Source organism: Cryptotermes secundus, unplaced genomic scaffold, assembly GCF_002891405.2.
Source record: "Cryptotermes secundus unplaced genomic scaffold, Csec_1.0 scaffold815, whole genome shotgun sequence".
NCBI classification, from domain to species: Eukaryota; Metazoa; Arthropoda; class Insecta; order Blattodea; family Kalotermitidae; genus Cryptotermes; species Cryptotermes secundus.
Genome location: NW_019733329.1, coordinates 138,233 through 165,340, shown reverse-complemented (window position 1 = coordinate 165,340; position 27,108 = coordinate 138,233). Strand labels below are relative to the sequence as shown.

Sequence of the window (27,108 nt, the reverse complement as noted above, 5' to 3'; positions counted from 1 at the left end):
GAGACGAAATAATTCAGTGGCAATCCAGTTCTCTGTACTTCGGGCTGCATAACTGGCGCAAGGTTGAGGGAGGGAAGTGGGTCGCAAAGAATGTTCGTTCTTAACATGCAAATTAAAACCACCGCAGATGTCTCATTGTGAGCCTGGAAACAAAGGAGATTCCAAATAGGAAAGAGGTGGGATGGGAGACACATTCAAAATAAGACATAAAGAGTACGTGCTCCAACAAATACATACAAATGCCTGGAGGGAAAAAAGTGCTATCTCTTCTAAACATGAGTGACAGAAATGGCGGAAATGTGACGGTGGCATTTGCGACGACAGCGGTTGGTCCTCGAGGCCTTGCAAGCGCTTCTGATGGCCAAGGGTTGCTCCGAACATGTTACTTCAGTGAGCACAGAAGATTCACCTAATTATTTTTTTTATTGCTAGTGGGGTGGGACTAAGTCCCTTGCACTGCGGCCACTTCTGGCCTATTGTACCAGCCCCAGATGATAGGTGAGGGTGATTGTGGAGCAATTGGTGGAATGAAGATTGGCAGGGGAAACCGAAGTACTCGGAGAAAGCCTGCCCCAGCGCCACTTTGTCCACCACAAATCCCACTTGACCAGACCCGGGATCGAACCCGGGCCGCCGCGGTGGGAAGGCAGCGACTAACTGCTTGAGCTATGGCGCGGCCCTATAAATTAACGCAGATGAACACATTAAAATGATCAACCCATCTGAACAGAAGGGCTGCAGTAAGAGTAAATATAAACCAAAACAACACCGAAACCAAGAAAACGTTAGGACATACGGAACGCCTCCAGGAACGATACGAAATCAAGAATAATAATGAGACGTTAGTTGATGAAAAGACACAAAGATGTCTCTGCTACAGTAAAGTTACTCGTACCGCTGTAATGCGGGACCGAGAGCAAGCTTTCTCGTCTCCTCTTCTTTCGAGTTCTGTGTTATCAATTTTGTAGGGTACGCTTCCCCAGGGCTCCCTTACCCTCCCTCCACCCTGCGCGCTCGGACGGCTCGGACATTTGCTATTGAGCCTCTGCTTTCTAATGGGGAAACAAAGTCGTTGATTCTGCCACGTCATTGTTACGTCACGTTCTTATACACATAATCTGTGTCCATATTCAGCTCCTCCAACTTACGTCACAACATGTGTAGGCAACCTTACGGAACAAAAATCCCACGAAAATATGTACGAATTTTCCATTGGCGTACTAACATCTACATATGTTCAAAATATAATCTAGTAACTTTTAAATGAGGCCGCGCCATAGCTCAAGCTGTTGGTCGCTGGCTTCCCACCGCGGCGGCCCGGGTTCGATCCCGGGTCTGGTCAAGTGGGATTTGTGGTGGACAAAGTGGCGCTGGGGTAGGTTTTCTCCGAGTACTTCGGTCTCCCCTGCCAATCTTCATTCATTGCTCCACAATCACCCTCACCTATCATCTGGGGCTGGTACAATAGGCCAGAAGTGGACGCAGTACAAGGGACTTAGTCCCACCCCACTAGCAATAAAAAAACTTTTAAATTATGACATAACTGTTTACGTCACTACCTGACGATGACCCATCCTCATTCCTAAGGCAGATGTACTATAGCATTTGTAAAGGTAACAAGGTAAAGGTATCCCTGTAACAGGCCGTGGAGGCCCATAGGTTTGTGAGACGTCGAGGCTGGCACATTTTCCAGATAATAGGCTCATAAATGTCGATAAGGTTATCAGCCTTACGCGCTGGCCGCCCGTTGCCCCCAAGAAGATTCCTGGTACACTTGGTCGTCGACTTACGACCGACTTCCGTTCTGACTGACAGGTCCTATGTCAGCCATATAGTATTTATTAACAGTATTTTTAACCATTCTAATCTTTTTATCATCTTTATAAGTTATTTTTATAAACTTTTACATTTTAATCATCTTTTATTTTTCATTTTTTTGTGGTCGTAAGTCGCACAGGTCGTAAGTCGACGACCAAGTGTACTCATTTCTGTTAGAGGCTGAGTCGACCCCAGAGCAATAGTGTGGCTGGAAGGATTAGGTCAGTTGAAAAATAAAATAACCCCAATATACAATATCGAACCCGCCACCTTCCGGCTTCTAGTATAGTGCCTCAATCAACTACGCTACCGGGCGCCTCATAGCATTTGTGGTCAAAATAAAATAATATATTTATTTGCAAGCAGCCAGCGTTGTGCTGAATTATTCAGATCAAAATTAAGAATGGCTGCAAGACTGCTGCCTTTCCCTTGCCTCGTGCTGTTTCACTCATGACCGCTAATTCTCCTGTTCAATCTGCCCTGGAAATTGGCCCTTTACTGGACCATTATTATTTACACTGTTCCTGTTAGTTTAATTGGTCAGGCGCGTGCCACGTCCGGATCCACTCTCTCTCTTTCTGTAATTTAAGTACAATTTTCCCCATTTTCAGGTAAAGATAGACGGAGCATCTTCCCCTGTAACTTCGGTAACGATCCATCACACTACACACACTGCATATGCACCTGTAAGGACGGACGCTAAATTATTCGAATAAACTGTACGTATTACAGATCCAACAGAATATCTTGACAGGTTGGGAGACGAAACAGGAAGATCACATTCATCACTTCCTTATTCCTCACTCTCACACCATTCTGTAGAGCTGGAGTATCTCACTTGGTACAGCACCAAGCTCGGACTCGAGAGTCTGGCTTCGATTTCCGGGAAGGCAAAATTCTCCTCTTCTCCACAGGGTCGAGACCGACTCTGTGATCCACCGAGCCTCCTAGCCAATAGGTACCGGGGTTATTTCTTTTGAGAATAAAGAGGTGTGAAGCTGACAATGCACCTCTGTACAGCGCCGAGGTCAAGAATGGTGTTCCGTAATGGAACAAACTCCGTGGCCTGCAGTCCGCAAGCGAATCATACCGACCGAGCGACCGCCACTTGTCGGCGAAGTTTTTGGTAACTTTTGCCGATAGAGGGTCTCACGTCGACAGTGGAAGAGCATGGTTAAATAATCTACGAATGGAACTTCAGGTCTGTTTATCTATCTATGTCTCTACAGAGCTTTGTTCGAGCTTGGCCGTATTTTCAGTTACTTGATCTTTTTAGCACAGACGGAAGGGCTCCTTGGACGAGTGATCAGCCCATCGCAAGGCCGCTACCTAAACACAGGAGAATACGGACACAGAATAAACGCACACATATATCCATACATTGAGTTGGATTCGAACCCACGATATCAGCGTTTGAACTGGCGAAAACCGTTCGTGCCTTAGATCAGGCGGCCACTTGGATCAGAATATTAGGATTTATTCTCCTGTAAATAAATTTTCCTGATGCAGATCTGAATGCGCATTAAAATTTGTTTCCAATATTTTCTGCACAACTGTATTCTGCAGTGGGCACACATCAGCTCGGTGAGTTAGTGGACACAGGTGGACACTGTATAAAGTTGGTAGTGAGTGAGGAGGAGCGAGATAGGTGATGACCGTACATACAAAGTCTTACGGTACGTGAGGACATGCTTCCCCAGTGAATAGAGGATAAGACAGCGAAGGGGTGAGGGGTTGTATATGGCAGGGTGCAACACCGCAACATATAATAGAAGAGAGAAACTACAGGTGACCCATAATGTTCAAGAATTTCTCCTAGGAGACCGTCCCCAGCCCCAAGGCGACGTCATGCTTACAAATAAGAACTCAGGTTTCATTCTCTGAGAAGTGCAAACCCTACCCCTTGGGCGAAAACTCACCCCTATCTCCTACACGCGCCTGTTTTATGACACATGGACAAATCCTTAATCCGTACGTAACACGGCGACAGACAACTGCTCAGGATATCAGAGTTCCTGATATATAAAAAGCAAAAACGTTTTTGTGTCGTTATGCTACTTAGTACTTACTTATAGAAGCAGGAGATAGCACATTTAAAACCTAAACTCCATGGTTTTGGTCCGCAAGCGAACTATACCGACCGAGCGACCAACACTTGTCGGCGAAGTTAGTGCCAACTTCAGCGGATAGATGGTGTCGCGTGGTCAGCGCAAAGAATCCCCACAGCCGTTAATATCGGTTTTCTAGACCGGAGCCGCTACTTTTCCATTCAAGCGGCTCCTTAGTTATCCTCACAAGGCGGAGTGGACCCCGTTCCACACTCACTACTTCTCAGAAAATCTGGTAGCGCCGGGAATCGAACCCGGACCTCTGCATCTGTAGCCAGGAACTCTGACCACTAGACCACAGAGGCGGTCGATAGCACCACTGGACTCTGTGATTTATCTGATATTGAAAACTTCCACCTTAGCTCCCCCCAAATGCTTTAAATACCAGCGTTTTTCAGTGAATACTGCACGAGTCCACAAAATTTACTATATTAATAGATAGAGTATAAACGTAGCTATTACTAATATTAGTTCTTAACTGAAGCGCTCTAGCTTTTGGTATATAACATCGCACTGTACGGTGAGTCAATGGAAGTTTCGGTGGAACATATCGCTTCCATCTTCAGGGTTCAAGAGTAAGCCAAGCAGGAACCAGGACGAAGTATGCACTGATTATTTTCTATGCTTTCGTCTCATTGTCACACTATGTTTTCTTAAGATGTGTGATTTAATGACGCTGCTAGTAGCTCAGACTGTATGGTACTGATAGCGGGATGAGTAATGCAAGGTCATTTGGCAAGAATATGGTAGGAAGAGCGCTACGTACGCGACGCACGCTACGTACGCTATGTTCGCTATACGAACAGAAAAAATATCTCCCTTTATTGCCAATGTGACTGGCCACAGACTTCCGTACGCTACGTACGCTATGTTCCCTATGTTAGCTGCGTCGCAGAGTGTACACAGCGTACGTAGCGTACGTAGCGAACGTAGCCTAGCGCTCTGTGTGGCCGAATCGTAACAATAGATGTTCTAATGAAGATTCGAACCAAACGCCTTCTGAATACGCCGGTCATGGTAGCTGATCGGTGCGAGGCATGCACTGTCTTCGCTTGCTCGGAAGCCTTGATCGTGGATTCGAATCCCACACAAGGTATGGATGTTTGGTATGTGTATGTGTTTATTCGATATTAAGGGCAGCTGTGAATATATTGAATAAGCATCAATGGACAACAGAGAAAGGGTGGTCCTCCAGCTTGGGGGTTGGGTGTGGGGCTAACGACTCCTCACAGTAAAAAATAAGCTTGTTACGAAAATTTTCAAGAATTTGTATGAATTTATTCTCTGTTTGTGTTGTCCTGTGTTTAGGTAGAGGCCATGGGACGAGCTGATCACCCGTCCAAGGAGTCCTGCCGTCTGTAAAATGAGCAAAATGAAGAAACAACCTCGACATCGTAAGGTGTAAGAGGAACGGCTTATGTAAGTAAGCAAGCCGCGCCATAGCTCAAGCGGTTAGTCGCTGGCTTCCCACCGCGGCGGGCCGGGTTCGATCCCGTGTCTAGTCAAGTGGGATTTGTGGTGGACAAAGTGGTGCTGGGTCTGGTTTTCTCCGAGGACCTCGACTTCCCCTGCCAATCTTCATTCAACCAATTGCTCCACAATCATCCTCACCTATCACCTGGGGCTGGTACAATAGGCCAGAAGTGGCCGCAGTACAAGGGACTTAGTCCCAACCCAGTAGCAACAAAAAAAAAGTGTTACTGCTTGAGTCAAATTGCTTAGTATATTGACCCGGACTTATAGAATACGCTATAACTCAGTTATGCCGAAACTAGGTCATTACCAGCACAACATCGGAGTCAAGTGCACTGAGCGACTGTCTCCCACACAGCCGTTCATAGATCAGCCGATATGAATAGCCCCGCTGCCCTCTAACGCTGACGGCATGGGAAATTCCATTACAGTATTAATCACTGTTTAACAAGACATCAACACAACCTACTTCTTGAGCCAGCCACATGTCAGAGTACAAGCACATAAGCGATTAAGCCAACTTTATGTTTATTACCCACCGACAATGCTAGCAACCCAGACTGTACAGAGTCGATGGCTACAGATCCAGAGGGCCGGGTTCGATTCTCGGCGCTACCAGATTTTTTCTGAGAAGTAGTGGATCTAGAACGGGGTCACTCAACCTTGTGAGGATAATTGAGGAGCTATTTCTAGAAAAAGGAAATTACCGGCCATAGGGATTCGTTGCGCTGACCACGCCACACCCTATATCCGCAAAAGTTGGCACTAATTTAGCCGACAAGAGGCGGTCGCTCGGTCGGTATAGTTCACTTGCGGACTAAAATCACGGAATTTTTTTATAGAATGTGGAAGGAAGCGGCCGTGGCCAAATTTAAAGCACTATTCCTGCTATGTTGAATTTAAGGTATTTCAAAGCGGTGAATATGAAGAGTCCGTATTCTCGGTGTGTGATGCCGTGGGCTGTGGAAATTTACCAACGTTCCGGAGGAAAGTATCTTTAGGCTCGAAGAGTAGGGGAGGCAACCGGGAAGAAGCTGGCATCGAGTTACAGGGCCACCGGAGTGACAGCCTGAGTCCACCTTATCAAGTGCCGCGTTGCATGTAAAGCAGGAGGCAGCACTACCCAGATCTTCAACACAGCGTAAGCCAAAGTTCACCAATGGATTCGATCCTGAGCCACTTCAATCCACCTCTGATCAGCAGAACATTATCTGTAAAATTAATATATGCTGTAAAGCTATTTAGGTTCCGGCTGTCGCCGTACAGCCTGATAGGGACCTGCAACAGTGTGCAGAACTGCACTTTTTGTGACTGTACAGGAATATTCTATAGCTTACTGTAGGTGTAGAGAGGCTGTAAAGCTATTTAGGTTCCTGCTGTCACCGTACAGACTGATAGGGACCTGCAACAGTGTACAGAACTGCACTTTTCGTGACTGTACAGGAACATTTTATAGCTTACTGTAGGTGTAGAGAGGCTGTAAAGCTATTTAGGTTCCTGCTGTCACCGTACAGCCTGATAGGGACCTGCAAGAGTGTGCAGAACTGCACTTTTCGCTGACCGCCAGAAATGGGAGGAGGAAGGATTTTGTCCCATAATTTTTTCTAGCAGTTTAGGTCACAGTATGAAAACGTTTGAATCCCCCTAATATTTAAATACTTACGTAGAATTAAAAGTAAATTTCATGGCTATTCTGTCCCTCTGAAATAGGCCCTAACATACTTTCATTAACCTACTGCGTGTATGAGAGTTTTTCTTTAATATTTGGATATGTTTCCCACCAGACACTTTCATTTTGTACTGACGTCACACGCGTGGATTCCCCGTCAGTTAATGCAAGCATTATAAGCACGTTCCAGAAGATTCTCGTAGTTGCTACGTCACTCGAGCGTAACAACAGAGACCTACTTCAACTGCTCCTACTTTCTCTGCTTGAAACAATTCTCACAAGTCAATACCCTACCTCACTACATAATTTTATACTACTGCGCTGGCTTTCTCGAAGTAAAACTCAACTAATTTTACAATATAATTCTGTAGGTTCTAAGTATGGTGTAACTGTGTTAGTTCTCACAATACAGGGACTAATGCTGCAAACACACGTGAGTTGAAGAAACGACACGGATCTCGTACGGGAAAGCTCGACTCTTACCACGGATCCCTACATACATCCAGGTCCAAAAGAGTAGGTTTTCTTTATCGAATTCTGTACTCTTTTTTTGTTTTATTTTCCGATACTAGAATATCCAGAGCTGGTCACAGCAGCCGCGCGGTCTAAGGCATGAAATGTCTTAGCTCGCTCGGATGCTGGGATCGTGGGATCGAATCAAATTTAAGGCACGGGTGTTTGGTGTGTGTATGTGTTCATCCTGTGTTTGAGTTGTCCTGTGTTTAGGTAGAGGCCTTGTGACGGGCTGATCTCTCGTCCAAGGAGCCTTACCGTCTGTGAAAAATGATTACGGATCTGAATAGGAAGTCACGTCTTTGTATGGGCTGGAAGAGCCATTGAAGAAAATCAGTAACCAGACTATTCAGCAGCGAATTGTATACTTGATAAATAATGAATTGGCAAAGGATTACAGGTGTTACTTCTTCATTTTTTGGAGGGACTGAGGTAAACCACGGAAATGTCCATCATATTATCCAGTGTACCGGCAGAGATTCGAACCGCACACCTCTCAGATACAAATCTGGAGCGTTACTGCCGTACCAATATTCTCGGTGTCGCGTTCAATTCACCTGAAGACGGAAACAGAACCATTTTTCGAAGCGTTGTGTTTTTATTTGACTCTAAACTTGGACAGAATATAAAACAATATTTTCAAAAAATGTGTCAAAATATCTTAAAAAATTATATATTTAATTCAAGATTATATTTCCATATCAATCTCGGCACTGGTGGAAGATAAATAAGCTTTCAGCCTCGGCCGCTTTATCCCCGAGGAAAATAGCTCGGTTAGAGGTTGCCTGTGGTTCTGTATGGGTGTAAAACTTGGTCTTTGACATTAAAGGAGGAACACAGACTGAGAGCTTTGAGAACAGGGTGTTGAGGAGAATATTTGGACCGAAGAGAGATGAAGTGACAGGAGGTTGGAGAAAACGGCATAATGAGGAGCTTCATAACTTGTACTGTTCTTCAAGTATAATTAAGTCTAGGAGGATGAGATGGGCAGGGCATGTAGCCCGAATGGGGGAGAAGAAGAATTCATATAGGATATTGGTAGGAAAAACCAGATGGAAAGAGGTTACTGGGAAGACTAAGACATAGGTGGGTGGACATTATTAAAATTGATCTTAGATAGGATGGGATTGTATGGATTGGATTGATCTGGCTCAGGATAGGGACCGCTGGAGAGTTCTTGTGAACATGGTAATGAACCTTCGGGTTCCATAAAATGCTGGGAAGTTGTTGAGTAGCTGCAGAATTGGCGGCTCCTCATGAAGGGCTCAGCTCCATGAGTGAGTGAGAGGGCTGGGTGGGCCCCAGAATCAGTCCTTACTGTGTGACCCTTACCCGGAAATAATGCCCGGTTTCTCGTTCGCCGAGTCCATAGTTTGCGCGTTCTGAATTGCCTGTACCTCCAACGCACTCCCTGAAGTGGGCCGTTGCCCCGCGACGCGAACGCAACAGTGAAAGTGCTGCGACCCACTTGTCATTTTTCCTCACAACCAGTTGGGGCAGGAGCAACATTAAGTCCCGTATGTCGCCCACTGCGCCGTGGGACGATGAAAGTTGTTCTAAACAAGGAATTCCTAATTCGAAATTCTCCGTCTTCTTCATCATTTACTGATCACGGCCTGCTCTACCTCAAAATTAACCTCAAAGACTTTAAATTCTTTAGACCAGTGTTCTCAGGCACTCTGAGCTTGTAACCCCCGAAACAGTTCAAACACAAATATGGCCCCAAAGGACCAAAGTAACAAACTCTGTGGATTTAGTCCACAAGCGAGCTATACCGACCGAGCGATCGCCGCTTGTCGGCGAAGTTAGTGCCAACTTTAGCGAATAGAGAGTGTCATGTGGTCAGTGCAACGAAACTCCACGGCCGTTAATTTCAGTTTTCTAGACCGGAGCCGCTACTTTTCCATTCAGGTAGCTGAATTATCCTCACGAGGTTGAGTGGACCCCGTTCCAGACCCACTGCTTCACAGAAAATCTGGTAGCGCCGGGAGTCTAATCCGGGACCTCTGACCACAGACACTAACTTCACCGACAAGCGGCGGTTGCTCTGTCGGTATAGTTCGCTTGCAGACTAAATCCACGGAGTTTGTTTTGGTTCTCAGGCACTTTGTGCTTGTAACCCTTGGAACAGTTCAACAGAAATCTGGCCCCAACGGAACAAAGAAACAACAACAAAAAGCAAAACAAAGAACAGAACAAATTTTACACACCTTAATTTTCCACTCTGAAAATTGGAAATAACTGAAAATACAGGCAGTACAAAGTTACGTATTTGAACACAGTCACAGATTCTGAATTACAAACCAAATGGATGTCAAGGCCGCGAAACAATTAGAAAAAGAAGGACTAAATACGCTGCGATATGTAGACCCGTTGCTAGGTAATGATAAGCGGCCTCCGTAGTCTAGGGGTAACGTTCCCACCTCGTGACTCAAGGTACGTGGGTTCAAACCCGGCGGAAGTCATGGAATTTTTAAGGGCGGAAAAATTCAGGGAACAAGTCCTCCGGGAAGGACTTTAAGCCGTGGGTCCCGTATCGTAGCTTTACGGCAGGTAAAAGAACCTCATGTCCCAAGGGGACCACTGAGCCAAATTCAGGACATTTCCCGCCCAACAGTAGTCACTAACGCCTCTGGTAGATGGGGGAAGCATCGAGATATCGCTGAGCCAGTAGAGGCCGAACTCGCTGGCTGAGTCGGGACTGATGGCACGCACCAGTACCGGTAGGGAATAGAGACTGCTAGAATATCATAGGGGGACGCACAATGGACCAACAGTTGGTCTAAGTGCATGGGGAAACCCACCCTCTCCAATACAATACAATGCAATAGGTAATGATAACGAAATAAGCAGCTATAAAACAGCTGTTGCTAGGTAATGGCCGCAACAGATTCGTAACACGCACTAATGCAGTAACTGGACAGTGGTGTTCTTTACGCAGTCCGTGCGACAGCTACGTGACTCAAAAGCTGAATTGTTCGGAGAAGTGTTTTCTACCCGGTCCGTGCAGAGGAGTTAAAATAGAGTTTAGTTAGTTGTGAGACATTCGCCGGCCATTAATGGCGTGAACACGGAAGCTGATGAAGCTACGGCTTTGGAAGCCGTTACCAGATGACAACCAGTGAAGATACAACAGACTGAGAAGACTCAGTATGTTCTGCAGTGAGTTCTAGTGTGCGTGAATTAGTGATAGTGCTATAGGTACTTGTATTTACGATCTATAAGTGTTCAATAAATCCAATCACCAATGAAGAGTTCTGTCTTCTAGGATACAACGCCGTAGAGTCCGTTGAAAGTCAACCAACGTTTCGGAGGACCATTTCGCTTCCATCTTCATGATCGAAGAATAACCCAAGCAAGAAACCAAGGTCTGTGACATACCAATCTACTTCCCAAACTGATAGCCATTTGCGCTAAAAATAATGTGACATGATTCCTGAACGCCGGAAATGTGCAGTCATATAAGCACTGCAGAGATGTCCATTGCTACACAACGGCTCGCTAACACACGTATCCAAGACAACAGATAAGCACAGAATGAGAGAGGAACTGTTAAAAGTGGTGATCTCTATTCGGTTATCCCCGATGTTATAGCTATACCGACTAGGCCACCGAGGTTTCACATGTTACGTGTAGATCTCTCTAATACAAATTTAAAGCTTTTATTAAGACATACAGGAAAAGGATAAAAAAAATTAAAAAGGAAATCTATCCCTGTAACAGGCCGTAAATCCCATAGGTTTGTGAGACGTTGAGGGTCCCACATTATCTAGATAATCGGCTCAAAGATGGCGGTAAGTTTGTCAGCCTTACGTGCCGGCCGCCCTTTATCCCCAAGAACATTCCTGGTACTCATTTCTGTTAGAGGCTGAGTCGACCCCAGGACCATAGTGCGGCTGGAAGGTTTAGGTTAATTGAAAAAGAAATCCAATGACCTCATCAGGACTTGAAACCGCGACCTTGTAGCTTGTAGCATAGTGCCTCAACCAACTACGCTACCGCGTGCCCCCAGGAAGAGGATATGGCAAATATATGCCGAAATATCTTGTCCGTTCCGGAAATACTGGGAAGGAATTCGGCCAGTTAACATGTGTGCCGGAAACAATACGTATACATCTGAAATCTTTTTATGTGGGCACCCCTGAGGATGGCTGAATAGCTCAGACATGTGGGGTGGAATCAATCATTTATTGACTAAATTTGTATGCTGCGTCAGATGGTTGCTTACTGAACTGAACATACGGAGCTTCTCAGTCTGTCAATGTATCTGCTGTCTGTTCCCAGTGTCTAGGAGATCTAGATGCGTGGGTTGCTAGAACCGTTCTAGAAATCTGTCGGCGATGTAGCTGCACTTTCTGGCCGAGATCACTCGGCACCCGAGGCAACACCTTGTAGCTACAGACGTGGATGGAGAATTTGATTGATTGCTACTCGGTATGGCGGGCGGCGGTGAACGACTAATTAATTGATAGACTTGATTAATTGTGTTGAGGAGAGGTCTGTCTAGTGGACCCGATTGACCAGTCACCCCGATCAATCAGCGCTCTCCCCCTTTCGCCACTCTTCACCCTTTCCAATGCTGAATTTTCTCGGGTTGCTACTAAATTCTCATCTGCAGTGGGATTGCAGTGTCAGTTGAGGCCGCGCCATAGCTCAAGCGGTTAGTCGCTGGCTTCCCACCGCGGCGGCCCGGGTTCGATCCCGGGTCTGGTCAAGAGGGATTTGTGGTGGACAAAGTGGCGCTGGGGCAGGTTTTCTCCGAGTACTTCGGTTTCCCCTGCCAATCTTCGTTCCACCAGTTGCTCCACAATCACCCTCACCTATCATCTGGGGCTGGTACAGTAGGTCTTGGGACTCCCCAAGGGACACGGAAGCACGGTTGCCAACTGCCATAATCACGAGACGTGAGCCATGAAATCTTCAATCAGAACATGTCAGTATTAATGAAAAGCTTCTGGAATGAGAAAGAATGATGTAAATACGATAAATCTCAAGGAATAATAGAAGGGAAGAAAGAACGGAACAAGAAAAACGTAACAAAATAAATGAGAAAAGAAGAAAGGAAAATATGGAAGAGAAAAAATAATATAATCCAGAAAGAAGGAATTAAAGAATGGAATGAAGAAAGAAAGATATGAATGGGCGAGGTAAGAAAATAAATAAATAAAAACTCATGTAATAAGGAAAAGGGGAAATGTAAAAACGAAAGACGGAAGGAAAGCATGAAAGAGAGCAAGAAGAAAATAAAATAAAAAATTGAATGATAGTAGGAAAAAATAGGAATAAAAGGAGAAGACATAATGAACGAAGAAAGTAAAAAAATGAGAAACGAAAATAAACTGAATAAAAAGTGAAACAAGGTAAGAACACGAAATAAATTATGAAAGGAAGGCATCAAAGAGCGAAGAAAGAAAACGAAGTATATGGAATAAGGGAACAAGGAGAAATGAAGGAAGGAAGGACGAAAGGGAGGCAGTAACAAATGGAAGGCAGTTGGCAGAATGAAGCAGCGTAGAACAGGCGTGGATGAAGTCCTGACTTCGGTCACGGCCCACGGACACTTGCAGTAGCTGATATCGGGGGCTGTGTCGTGCGGAAACCTGCTCGAAACGGAAGAAATATTCAGGTCTTCCGTTATAAGCAGGTCTCACTGTATGTATATGAAACCGACCGTCTTTTTGCCGTAGCACACACAGGTAAGGGCGAGCGGACCCGTATGCTATTTGAAAATATCGCTGAGAAGGGATGGGTTTATTAGGGAGGGAGTTCATCCGTGGAACCTGTGGCTGGTGCCCCCCCCCCTCACAGACTGGATGATTAATTACAGCTCCCGTCTCGCAGCTAGGGGCGGCGGTTTTGTCAAAATCGATTACTTAAACAAGATTAATGGCCACTACAGGGGTGTCCAGACAAACAAAGATTTCTTGTAAGTGGATTATTGGATTTATGGGACCTGCAACCCCTATTCGCTTTCCCCTCCCTCAGCAACATCCAAGGTACGTCAAGCTGAGAGACAACTTGAAAGTTGAGAAAACAATTTTCAAAAGCTATCGATCGCGCGTAAGTACTTTACTGGTTAGTTTTACCCATTTAAGGGTGAAGAGAAACGCTTGCGAAGTAACGTGTCAGTCCTGTATTTGTTAGAGAACAAGCGAGCAAGCAAGCATGAAGCACTGCTTAGAGTGTTCATGTACTTTTACTTTATAAATTCAGATTCAAAAGACCGCCTCCGTCGTCTAGTACTCACAATCCCTGGCTACAAATTTTGGGTTCGATTCCCGGCGGTACCAGATTTTCTGAGAAGTAGTGGGTCTGGAACGGGGTCCACTCAGCCTCGTGAGGATAATTGAGGAGCTATTTCAAGGAAACAGCGGCGCCGGTCTAGAAAACCGAGATTAACGGCTGTGGGGATCCGTTGAACTGAACACGCGATACCCTCTATCCTCGAAAAGTTGGCACTAACTTCTCCGACAAGCGGCGGTCGCTCGGTCGATATAGTTCGCATGCGGATTAAAGCCACAGAGTTTCTTTAAATTAAGATTCACTTCCCAAAGCCAAGCATCAAGTTCTAACAGAAAAGACCGAGACTTCTGGCCCAAACCATAGAAAGAATCACTACATGTTCAGGAAGCGGGTTCCATCTAACTCAATTCACATGCGGCAGACAAGTGGAACCTCTATTAGCTCCAATAATTTGGTCTGGGGATATTTTATGAACCTGGGAATATACTGACAACTTCAGGCAGCAGAACTCTGATTGTGGGGGATATTTTTTGGAGGGACTCCGCTTGGCAGACGGCGCCATAAAGGAGGCTGCCGTAATGCCGGACTTTCCGGAGAAGCCGTCCGTGGTCCGAAATTCAATTTCCGAGTCCTATGTCCAAAATTTCGGAGCGTAAGCATAATCAGTGGATTCGAAACTGCGGGATTTCGTTAAGTCGGTAAGCTGCAGGTCGAGGTAAGACTGTCAAGAAAAGGACATAGCAAATTTTATTCACGAACAAAATATTGTCTCCTAGTGTGGGTGACTACAAACGGGGTTTTGGATTGGATATTGGATTTATTGACCACTTACAGGTCGTAACTAAAATAACTATAGCACTGTCGCTATTTCAGCATTTTACAAAATTACGCTAAGTCTTTCACAGTCCGCAGTGTCTTCACTAGCAGTTGCCTGGTAACGGCTTAAAACAATGGCTATTCCTTTGCTTCCGGGCTCAAGTCCTATCTGAACAGCGTCTCCCTTCACTACAACTGACTAGCGGCCATTTCACACCGATCTCCTACACTTCTCTTGACCGCTTGATTATCAACTGACTACTGACTAAGCTTTAACCTTGTCCCTTGCTTATAACATCTCAGCACGAACCATGCAGAAACACCGTTCCTCTGTTGCATGCGTATTCGTTGTCGTGGTAATGTGTTTACCGAGCCATTCTTTAGCAGTTACCATCTATTCTTTCTTATTAAGAATCTCCTGCCGAGCAAAGAACGTCATTACGTTGTATGTTTCGTGGCCGTTGCTTACAAACGAACGTCTTTTCAGAGCCGTTCCCTATCAACAGCTGTTTCCCTTGCTCCACAATTATTGTTTTGAGCAAACATGCCACAGTATTAACAAACAAATGGTTTGAACATGTGTGTAGGATGGAAGACTGGGATTATCCTAAAAATACTTCTCGAATAACTTCCTGCCACTGTCTTCGCTATGTTCTCAAGTTCTATTTTTCCGCTTGCCCATCTTGCTCTTCGAATCTAAAGGACGTAGGTTCCTCCGAAACGTCGGCAAACGTCTAAGCTACACAGCGTCACATTCCAGAAGACAGTACTTTTGTTGTTACGGTTATGAGAATATTCTTGTTTTCTTAGGCATTTATCTCCAATTCATTCTAAACATATTTCTGTGACACTTATACTTTTCATTGTAACAACATTTAGTTTAGATTTTCGGGTAATTAAACGTCGATTTGCCGGGTAAATATGATGCAGCGGTAATGACGCACCTCACGCAATGCCCAGCTTATGGCTGACCGCAGACAGATCACGGTGTTGCTGCGGTTAATGATCTGTGTGCGCAATCACGTGACCACGTCTGCTTCCAAGTGAACCACCGGATCCTCGCTATCTCGCCTGGCAGGTGTGAAAACAAACGCTTACCACCCAGAAAAGTCCAGTTGAGGGAAACTGGATAACGGCCCTTTAAAATCAACGGTATACTGAAAGTATAAATATTAGAATCTTGTTTCTTTGTAGGTTACCTAATTTCAGAGAAAGCCATATTTTAGTGGAAGACAGAGAAATTCACCTCGGCACGTAATTAGTCAGAGGAAACAACAAAGTTTAGACGTCCGTTAAAATGAAGAGTGTCTGTTCATGAGCACATCCTGATGCATATGACAATGTTTTCGGACATTATACATACATCGTCTTGTTTTCATCTAAAAACCGTCCTGTTTATTTTTCAAAACACAATGTTTCGGAGACTCCGTCTTCAGGTGGAACCTACTCAGTTGGGCCCAATCGATAGAACCAGTCCCCATCTACGGGCTATGACAATATTTGTTTATCAGTCTACATTTCACATTTCTTTATCCAAATTTCTCACGCAGAATGACAAAAACACTTCTGGGAATAACCCTCAAGGACAACGGCCAAGTCACTTTCTAAAACACAAAAACTTATAAAACAAATTCGGAATTAGCGAGTTGGGCCGAAACACGTAGTGTTCGAATAACAGGAAGAGCGGAATGCTTTTCGGGGCACGCGGTAGCGTAGTTGGTTGAGGCACTATGCTACAAGACGGAAGGACGCGGTTTCCATTCCCGATGAGATCACAGTATTTTTCAATCATATCTAATCCTTTCAGCCGCACTGTGGCTCTGACGTCGACTCAGCCTCTAACAGAAATGAGTACCAGGAATCTTCCTGGTGGTAAAGGGTGGCCGGCGCGTAAGGCTGACAACCTTGCCGACATTTGTGAACCGATTGTCTAGAAAATGTGGGAGCCTCGAAGTCTCACATTCCTATTGACCTCCACGTCCTGTTACAGGGATAGATTCATGAATGCTTTTGAAGTGTGAATTAAAATTCAATATAAATAAAAATATGTCGAAGATGTTGCACAGGGATGGTGGGAAGTGATAGTGTAAATTCAGAATACACAGTGCAACATGATACTGTACACTGTACATATTAGGGAGAGGCTTGAACCAAACCGCACTTTAATTGCCCATGACTCAGTTTTCATAGATTAATTAGAGTTGTGACGAACTGAAAGCCTTAGGGTGTACAGGTAGCAATTATTAGTAAAATGCCCTGACGCCGTGTCATTGCGCCTGGCTTCACGTTCCAGAAAACCCCAACCTCAATATTCATCGCCCAGAAACTTCAAGTCCCATCACTCCACATACACATAGCAAGAGGACGGTGTGACCCAAGCGGCTTAAAATCCTACTACAAATTACAAATAACAAAAAAGATTACTCCTCTTGGTAAGAATCCCAGGAATTTTGTTGCTATGTCCATGTGTTTGAGGTCTGCGACAAACTCATTTTTTTTTTCTTGTCTAAGCAATGTTAAAAATGTTGATATAAATTAAAAATTATAACTAACTTCTTGGAGCTGAGCCCTTCTTGAGAAGCCGCCAATTCTGCAGCTACTCAAGAATTTCCCAGCATTTTATGGAACCCAAAGGTTTATTACCATGTTCACAAGAGCCCTCCTCTGGTCCCTATCCTCAGCCAGATCTATCCAACCCATGCCATTCCATTCTATCTCTCTAAGATCCATTTTAATATTGTCCATCCACCTACGCCTTGGTCTTCCTAGTGGTCTCCTTCCTTCTGACTTTCCCACCAATGTCTTATATGCATTCCTCCTCTCCCCCATTCGTGCTACATGCCCTGCCCACCTCATCCTCCTTGTCTTGATCATTCTAATTATACTTGGAGAAGATTACAAGTTATGAAGCTCCTCATTATGCTCTTTTCTCCAACCTCCTGTCACTTCATATCTCTTCGGTCCAAAAATTCTCCTCAGCACCCTCATTCTGTGTTCCTCCCTTAATGGCAGAGAACAAATTTCACATCTGTACAGAACGACAGGCAAATTTATAGTTTTGTATATTATAATTTTTGTGTTTTTGGACAGCAGACGAGAAGATAAAAGGTTCTGGACTGAATGGTAGCAAGCATTACCTGAATTCAGTCTCCTCTTAATTTCCTCCCGAATCAAATATTGATTTGTTAATCATCCCTAAATATCTGAACTGTGCCATATTTTCAAAACATCTGCTAGCTATGTTTATGTCATGATCTTGCCCTGGATTCTGGTGACGAGACAGCAACATATACTTAGATTCCTCTACGTTTATTTCTAGGCCAACCTCTTTACTAACGCCACTTAAAATAAAAGAGTATTATTTCACGCAAATTTTTGCAATAACTCTCACGAGCCGGATGCGGCCTGAGTGCCTTTTTTTTTTTAATTGCTAGTGGGGTGGGACTAAGTCCCTTGTACTGCGGACATTTCTGGCCTATTGTACCAGCCCCAGCTGATAGGTGGGGGTGATTGTGGAGCAATTGGTGGAATGAAGATTGGCAGGGGAAACCGAAGTGCTCGGAAAAAAGAACTGTCCATCACAAATCCCACTTGACCAGACCCGGGATCGAACCCGGGCCGCCGCGTTGGGAAGCCAGGGACTACCCGCTTGAGCTATGGCGCAGCCCTGGCTGAGTGCCTTAATTTTCTCGCCTCTGATCTAGCGCACTGAGTAGAAATGTTTTGTTCCTTCACAACGGACACAACCCCAGTTTCCCAAATATTCTGTTCTGAATAGAATCGAGACGACGGATAAGGTCAAAGCTATTTGTAACAGTCATGGTTAAAACTATATGTACTCCAAAACGGAGTACAATTGTAGCGCGCACTGAAATTACAGCTGGGAATGTTCCAGACTTGTGACACTGACCGTTCACTGCTGCAGTGAAGTTTCCGGCTGGGAAATCCAGCCAGTCACCTGCACGTACTTAAACTCGCTCAGAGACAGATGAAAGTCGCCTCACGTTCAGCTGCAAGCCTCGCGCAAGAAGGTGACAAGTTGCATCAGTCAGGGCTGCGAGTGGCAAAGGTAAATTTGTCCCTGTGCTTAATTAATTAAGCTCTTCACCATGCAGAAATATGGGGGTTGTGGAGGTATAGATCCGCGTATTCTTGGCCTTGACACTAGTTGAAGGTGAGTGGTCAGCTTCATGCCCCGGCCGTTCCCCCCCCCGGGAAAGGGTCCCAGGTACCTGTTGGAGAGGAGGCTGGATTAGCCCCAGAAGCGGTCTGGAGGATTAGGAAAGGAGAAAGATCTTGCTTCTACCGGGAATCTAACTCCGGCCCCTCGGCCGTCGAGCCCGTAGGCAATCCCTATATCGACTGCGCTACAAGCCGGAAGGTCACGGGTTCCATTCCCAACGAGTTCACTGTATTTTTCAATTGATCTAATCCTTCCAGCCGCACTGTGGCCCTGGGGTTGACTCAGCCTCTAACAGAAATGCGTACCAGGAATATTCCATGGGGGTAAAGGACGGTCGGTCGGTGCGTAAGGCTACAACCTCACTGCCATCTGTGAGCCGATTGTCTGGGAAATGAGGGAGCCTCGACGTCTTACAACCCTTCACGGATTATTACAGGGAATGCTTTACCAGGGCTGCAAGTGCCCGTTTTGAAGTGTGTGGGTTGTTGGATGACGCGTTCAGAGCGTCGAATTAAACTGAATGAATAATGAATTGTAAGGGGTTTGGAAGATGTCTGTGGTGTAAGTGAGGTAACTACGAAAAACTTGAGGCAGGATAGCCGATATTCCTTCAGAGATTCGAACCTACAACATATAGAACACAAATCTGGAGCCCTATTGCTACACGTGCCTGTTCGGCAGGTAACACACGTCTTGAAGCAGGTATACAAATTCCATTATGAGGAGCTTCATAACTTGGTCTCTTCGTCAAGTTTAATAAGAATCAAGTCAAACAATATAAAATGGGCGTTGCATGTAGCACGCATGGGGAGAGAAGGAATGCGTATAGGATTCTGGTGGGAAAGCCAGAAGGAACGAGACCACTAGGAAGACGAAGACGCAGATGGATAGATACTACTAAAACGGATTATAGAGAGATGGTATGGGGTAGAATGGACTGGATTAATCTGGCTCAGGGCAGTGACCAGTAGAGGGCTCTTGTGAACACGGTAATTACATTCGGGTTCCATATTTTTTTTTAATGTTTAGCAGCTGAACAACTGATGGCTCTTCAAGAAGGGCTCAGCTCCAATGAGCTGCTCAAGAAGTTTATATGAATGTAACAAATTTCCATATACCTCGGCTACAGTCCAGAAGCTGCGATAGCTCAATCGATAGAGTAACTAGGCTACAGAAAGGAACACCAAGCAATTGGCAATCGATTCCAGTTAGGGACAAGAGATTTCTTTCTTCTCCACAGCAGCCAGACCGGTTCTGGGTCGCGTCCAGTTTCCTGTCCGTTGGGTACTGAAGTCTCTTTACAGCAAACATCATCATGCTTGTAAGGTTTGAGGTTGTCACGGCGGTGACTATGAAGAATGCCGTCTTCTGGGATGTGGCACCGTGTAGATATTGTGTTAACCGACGTTTTGGAGGAACGTATCGCCTCCCGTCTCTTCCTCCTCTTATGCAGCTGGGTTCACTCGACTGGACTCAGTCTGTTTGCACCTGCTTACGCTGGTTCCTCGTTCGCGGATATTTCTACTCTGAAGATGGAGGCGATACGTTCCTCCGAAACGTCAGTTAACACCAAATCTGCACGGTGCCACATCTCAGAAGACTGCTTTCTTAATCACTATGCTTATCCCACAGTAAATATCTTTTATCTTTATCTCTTATCACAAACAAAAACTCACTGATTCAACTAATCTCGGAACTTTCCATCGATAACAAGGCACTGCATTCGTCCTCCGGATGTGCGTAAGCTAGCTTCCTGTGACGTATGTACTTACTGGCAAAGGAAAGAATTCCATTCCTCTTTACAGGGCTCATCTTATCATCAAAATTCACCATTCACACATCTAGTCATGCTTATTGCACAGAGCAAACTGGTGCAGAGGTAGCAATCAAGATTTATATTGAAGAGGAGTGGAAACCAGCTATCCAGACAGATATTCCGTGTTTTTCCCTAGGCCCTTAAAGAAAATTCCGAGATTTGGCCGTGAGTGTCTACTTCCAAATTATTTCCAATTCAGCATTCGTCCTATAATTCCATGCTATATAGTGTGACACTGTCATAAAATAACTTGCGAACTCCTAAAAAAAAAAAACAAAAATCCGTGGCCTGTAGTCCGCAAGCGAACTATACCGACAGAGCGACCGCCGCTTATCGGCGAAGTTAGTGCCAACTTTAGCGGATAGAGGGTGTCATGTGGTCAGCGCAACGAATCCCCATGGGCGTTAATTTCGGTTTTCTAGACCGGAGCCGCTATTTCCTTGAAATAGCTTCTCAATTATCCTCACGAGACTGAGTGGACCCCGTTCCAGACCCACTACTTCTCAGAAAATCTGGTGGAGCTGGGAATTGAACCCGGACCTCTGGATCTGTAGCCAAGAACTCTGACCACTAGACCACAGAAGCGGTCAACTTACGAACTATGACGTTATTTCAAAGATTTTTAAACTCCTTTCCAAACCACCACCAAAAGATTTAAAAGGTATAATTTAGATTTAAATGTGGTTTCTAAAAGCTTTCTCTGAGGTTCAGGGTTTTCATTAGCCTATATGTTCATTTGCTGCAGTTACAAATTAACTGTTGGGATAGCCACACAGAAACTAGCCTGAATATAGACGAATTCTGTTGACACAGCCGATCAGTCTGTAGCACGCATGTTACAACTGAATACAATTAAATACATTCTTATTACGCTTCACACCACATCCGTAATATGTTTAAACGTCTCTAACTGAAGATCCGTAAGGCCTTAGACCTCTCACACCCTGCGGCAACGGCTTCCAATTCAGTAGGAAATGGCTGTTGTCCAACCCGTCCCCGTGGAGGCAGCGCCATAGCTCAAGTGGTTAGTCGCTGGCTTCTCACGGCGGCGGCCCGGGTTCGATCCCGGGTCTGGTCCAGTGGGATTTGTGGTGGACAAAGTGGCGCTGGGGCAGGTTTTCTTCGAGTACTTTCGTTCCCCTGCCAATCTTCATTCCACCAATTGCTCCACAATCACCCTCACCTATCACCTGGGGCTGGTACAAGAGGCCAGAAGTGGCCGCAGTACAAGGGACTTAGTCCCACCCCACTAGCAATAAAAAGAATATTAAAGCGAAAGACATAAAAATTCCAGACCTCCAAGTTTACTGTCTTTTGGAATATGACGCCGTGTAGTATGGTCAATGTTTATCGACGTTTCGGATGAATTTAATGCCTACATCTGCAGTGTAAATGCATACGTGTCACCGTGTAATATGTTGGATGCTTACCGACACCAGGAGCCTCAAAATTCAGAATAAGAAGGAAGCTGACACCGTGCATACTGATGGATATGTACCGACGTTTCGGAAGCATCTTATGCCTTAATATTTATGGTATAAAAAAGGTGTTACGCCGTGTAGTCTGTCAATATCCTTAGCGAAATTCTGCAATAACGGGCTAACCCTCTCTACACGGTAAAAGAGATATGGAACAGCCTAGTCTGGTAATGTTAAATGATGCTTCTGAGAAATATGTTGCCTCCATCTTCAGGGTAAGATGGAGACGTGACACCGCACACTGCCATAAATGTACACAGAAGTTTCAGAGGAATATGTAGATCTCTACCACAATACAAATCCCAGACGATTAATTCATTTTGCACGTCATGAGTACCTCAAACATCACATAAGAATTACGGTTACGGGTTTTGCAGTTATGCCTCGCGCCTATAAAACTTTCAGCATAACACTACCCTTCACTACGACCCTTTTATTTAGAAGCCACTGCATTTCTTCGTGGCCTTTCAGTACGATGAAAGTGAAGATATGATTTTTGCGGCCAGAAATTTTGGCGGAACTCACCTCATTAAATCTCTTCTCCCTTTCTTCGCGGATTATACCACCTAACCTGTTCCTGTTAACAATTACGTCTAGCAGAACGAACGCGTTATCTGTGAAAGTGTTTAGTATGTGAATTATTTAAACATGTTTATTAAAAAATAGATAAGGCTATCCCTGTAACAAGTCATGGAGGCCCATAGCGTTGTGAGACGTCGAGGCTTCTACATTGTATAGATAATCGACTCACAGATGGCGGTAAGGTTGTCAGCCTTACGCCCGGCTGCCATTTGACCCCTAGGAAGATTGCTGGTACACATTTCTGTTAGAGGCTGAATAGACCCCAGGGCCATATTGCGGCTGGAAGGATTAGGTCAATTGAAAAATCCAATGACCTCATCGGGAATCGAACTTGCGAACTTTCGACTTGTAGCATAGTGCCTCAACCAACTACGCTACAGATATTTATTAGCGTATTTAAAGACGCGGTGTCCACAACAAAGGTCATACAGTCAGGGACCAGCAAATGTTATTGGTCTGTTCTATCTGCATCTTTAGAAGAAAATGTGATAAGGCACTTTTCTGTTTCTTCATACTGCGTTTTATTATCTCCACACGCTTCCATGGGCTAGCCTACTTGCAAGTTTGAGACTTCAGAATGTGTTTTTCTTTCTAATACTGTTGATTTTATAACTTCAGTTTCTCAAGAATTAGTGTTGACGGGCATGGACCACTCCAGTAATGGCCTACTGCAATTGCTCCACGCCAGTCTACTGACAGTCACGTGACGTACAGCTCCTTGTATTATGTAATATTTACATAAGATATTATTCGCTTTTCATATCTACTACTAGACGTTATGTGTAAATAAAGATTACCAGTACCATCTTCTGCGATAGAACAAAGTGTAGTCCGTTTAAAGTCAACCGACGTTTCGGGGGAACATATCTCTTTTATCTCCAGAATCGAAGGATAAGCCGAAAAAGAGACCAGGGTTGAAGAAGCTGGTCAGAACATCTGTTTGGCACCCAGTACTTTGTTGAGTCTTTATTTTGTCCCTTGATGAGAAAACTGAAGCATTTCTTTTCTTGTAAATTAAGAATAAGGTACATCGAGGGGACAGTAAATTATATTTTCAATATATGCATGTACATATTGCTAGTAATGCTCATTCGCAGTTGCGCTTCTCTTGTCGATGGGCCAAAAGCTGACAAAGCCATCGGCTTGCAGAATATGCGAGCTGGGCGTTTCTCATCTTGTAAATCGAAATAATGTGAAGTCACCTTCATTTCGTGCCTCATATCCCAGCCGTCAAGTGGTACACCTATCGGCGTTCCTACGAACTCTCTGCAACTGACACGAAGCGGACGTTACATTTTTTCTTTCTTTTTTTGGCACTACAGCCCCAGTGGGCCTAGGCCTACCTCCATGAAATTCTCCGTTCACTTCGGTTTTTCTAGATCTTACACATTCGGTAAGACTCGTTGGGCGGGTGATTAGCTCGTTGCAAGGCCTCTACCTGTACACAAACGCACAAAAACGCACAAAAACGCACACATACAAACTAAACATTCATGCCTTGAGTGGGATTCGAACCCACGATCTCGGTTTCCGAGCGAGCGAAGACAGTGCATGCCTTAGACCGCTCGGCTACCGTGACCGGCGGACGTTAGATTACTTGCATTTAAATGTATTAATCATGTCTCATCACTACCGAGATTAAGAAACTTCGGTAATCTTTGTATTCGGGTGACCACCGTTCTTGATTATTCAATGCATCAGTTCGGAATTTCAGATTTTGGTCTTCTGAGCAAATTGGGCCCTCAGTCGGTATAACGACTGGCTACAGGCCGAATGGTCAGGGCTCGAATCCCTTAAGAACTAAGATGTTTTTTCTCCATTCAACACTGTCCCGAAAGACCATAAGGCCAATTCAGGCTACTAACCATGCGAACCGGGGATATTTCCACGGAGTAAAGCAGCCGGAGCTTCAAGCTGGTCACTCACCTCCATCTAGTACCGAGGTCAAGAATGATGGCGCTAAGCCTCCAGATCTCCACACATCTTCATAGCATACTGCTTGATTAATTAAGCACAGGAACCATTGATTCGGAACATACGTGACTAGTGCCACATCATGAGTCATCCTTTGATTCGAGTAGCAACTAACTGGAATTCTTAAGCTGTCGCGAGGCAAACATATAAAAGTGTACAAACATGGGCGATACCTCAAAAAGACACGCAATGCTAATGCAAATATTTTACTTTCTGCAAATCACACAATATACAGTAAGAACTTTCTAGATAACTGTATTTCCAAGGCAAACCGGAAGCATTAAAATTCTTTTAAAGCGTAGTCGACTTCGTAGAAAAAAATAAGTGAAAACGCAAAAACACACAGCACATCTATGAGATGTGAGGTTCTCACGGCGATAAATAATGAGTGTACCCTGAATATGGAGACCGGTTACAGTACCCGAGCAGTCTAAGGCATGTACTATCTTCGCTCGTTCGGAAACTGGGATCGTGCTTTCGAATCCTACTCAGGGTATGGATATTTTTTGTGTGTATGCGTTCATTCTGTGTTTGTGTTGTACTGTGTTTAGCTAGAGGCCTTGCGACTGACTGATCACCCGTCCAAGGACTCCTACCGTCTGTAAAATGATCCTGAAACAGAGAAATCAGCCCTGAACTCCGAAGTGGAAGAAATGTAGAGGCATCATGTCCTCCGAAACGTTGATACCTACATACCAGACTTCATGAAAACACTTTGCACAAAGCATGTATCTTCACATCAACTGCGATAAGAGCCTCAAATGTGACGCATAATTGCTGTTCTTTGGTTCATGTCCAATTTGAAGTTTCCCCTAAGTCTGTAGGTTATAGCGTCGAAGGCGAAAAAGGAAGTAGGCCTATAGGTCTATGTGAATTTGAAATAATATAAAAGTAGGAGATTATGACATGTTTTAGAGCATTATTCACGTACATATCTGGGGGGACTTAAGAAAATCCTAACTTAATTTCATCTATTTCAAGCTCTTGACCTGAGGATCGCTAATTTATCAAACAGGAACTTTTAATGACTCCCAAAGATGACTTGAGAAAACCATGGAACGACACGGCCGTAAACTAGTTGCAAGAGTATACGGACGTTCAAATGAAACCCGTTCGCAAAGTTTAGACGAAGACGTCAAGGCCGTGGTTATGCAGTGGTCTGTGCGGAGGGGAACCATCGATGTCTTCCTCAGAGCCCGTGAAGACTACTCTAGTGGTCCCTATTTTGCGAGCAGAATATCCCGGAACGAGTTTAATTTCAGCAAAACCTTAAAAGTATGCGTGTATTTTACTGGGACGTTTAAAAATCTGGGCCAAACCATCAGGGAATCTGCACAAAAATTCTGCTGATTCTCTTTAGTTTTTTTTTAATTCGCTTAGTGGGGGGTGGGTCCAACTGGGTCCACTCGGCACGGCGGCCACTGATTGGCCTATTGTAGCCTGACCCGGGTGATTATGATGATGGAGAATTTGGTGGAATGAAGATTGGCAGGGGAAACCGAAGTACTCGGAGAAAACCTGCCCCAGCGCCACTTTGTCCAACACAAATCCCACTTGACCAGACCCGGGATCGAACTTCTCTTTAGTTTTGTTTTTTGTGTTTTATTACAGACAGGCACAAATTTGCACGTCATGATGACATACAGATGAGTAGAGGTGTAAGCTCAAGCTTTCTTAACCTCTGTACCAGATGCAGGCGAGTGGTGGGACCTGTTCCCTAAGAAACAGTTTAGGCACCCAATGGACAGGGGACTGAGTAGACGAACCCACAGCTGGTCTGGACGCAGTGAAGAAGAAAAATATATTTTGCCTCTGCCCGGAACCGAACCCCAATTAACAATCACGGCCCGGCCGCAATATCTCTAGGAAAAAGGTCTCAACACCCACTGCGTGTCACGCTGGGTGAACTCCTAAGAATAATCTCTTGCCCCTACCGGGAACAGAACCTTGACTGCACTAAATGGAGATGAGTGATGAGCTTCAAGCCCCGGCAGATTTATCCCAGGAAAATAAGCCTCGGAACTTAATGAATAGGAGTGCCGCAGAGACAATCTCGATACTGTCATAGGTTAAAGTTGTCCCTGTGAATTAAGCACTATGCCATAAAGACATGTGAGGGGAGTGGAGGTATAGCTCCACCATTATTGACTTCGGCACTGGCCTGCCCGCTTTATCCCAGGGGAAATCGCTCTCGGAACCCATTGGATAGGTGACTGGGTGGGCCGCAGAACCGGTCTGGACGCTGTGGGGAAGAGATGGATTTTGCTGGCTAATATCTTCCGGTGTGTAGTTCAGTCACAATACCGACTAAGCCACCGCGGCTCAAGTATGCGGGGTATGATCTAGTTATTAAACTTTATGGAATCAGACCCACCCCAGAAATGAAGCCCTTGATACAATATTAGTTATATCTGCGATTATGATACAATGTCTTT

The 27,108-nt window shown here is 44.9% G+C and overlaps 1 long non-coding RNA gene across 1 annotated transcript in view; it reads right to left on the bottom strand.

Moving 5' to 3' along the window:
• Positions 1-27,108, bottom strand: part of LOC117282599 — a 129,866-nt gene that overhangs the window by 75,270 nt on the left and 27,488 nt on the right. The gene's annotated exons all lie outside the window — the stretch shown is intronic.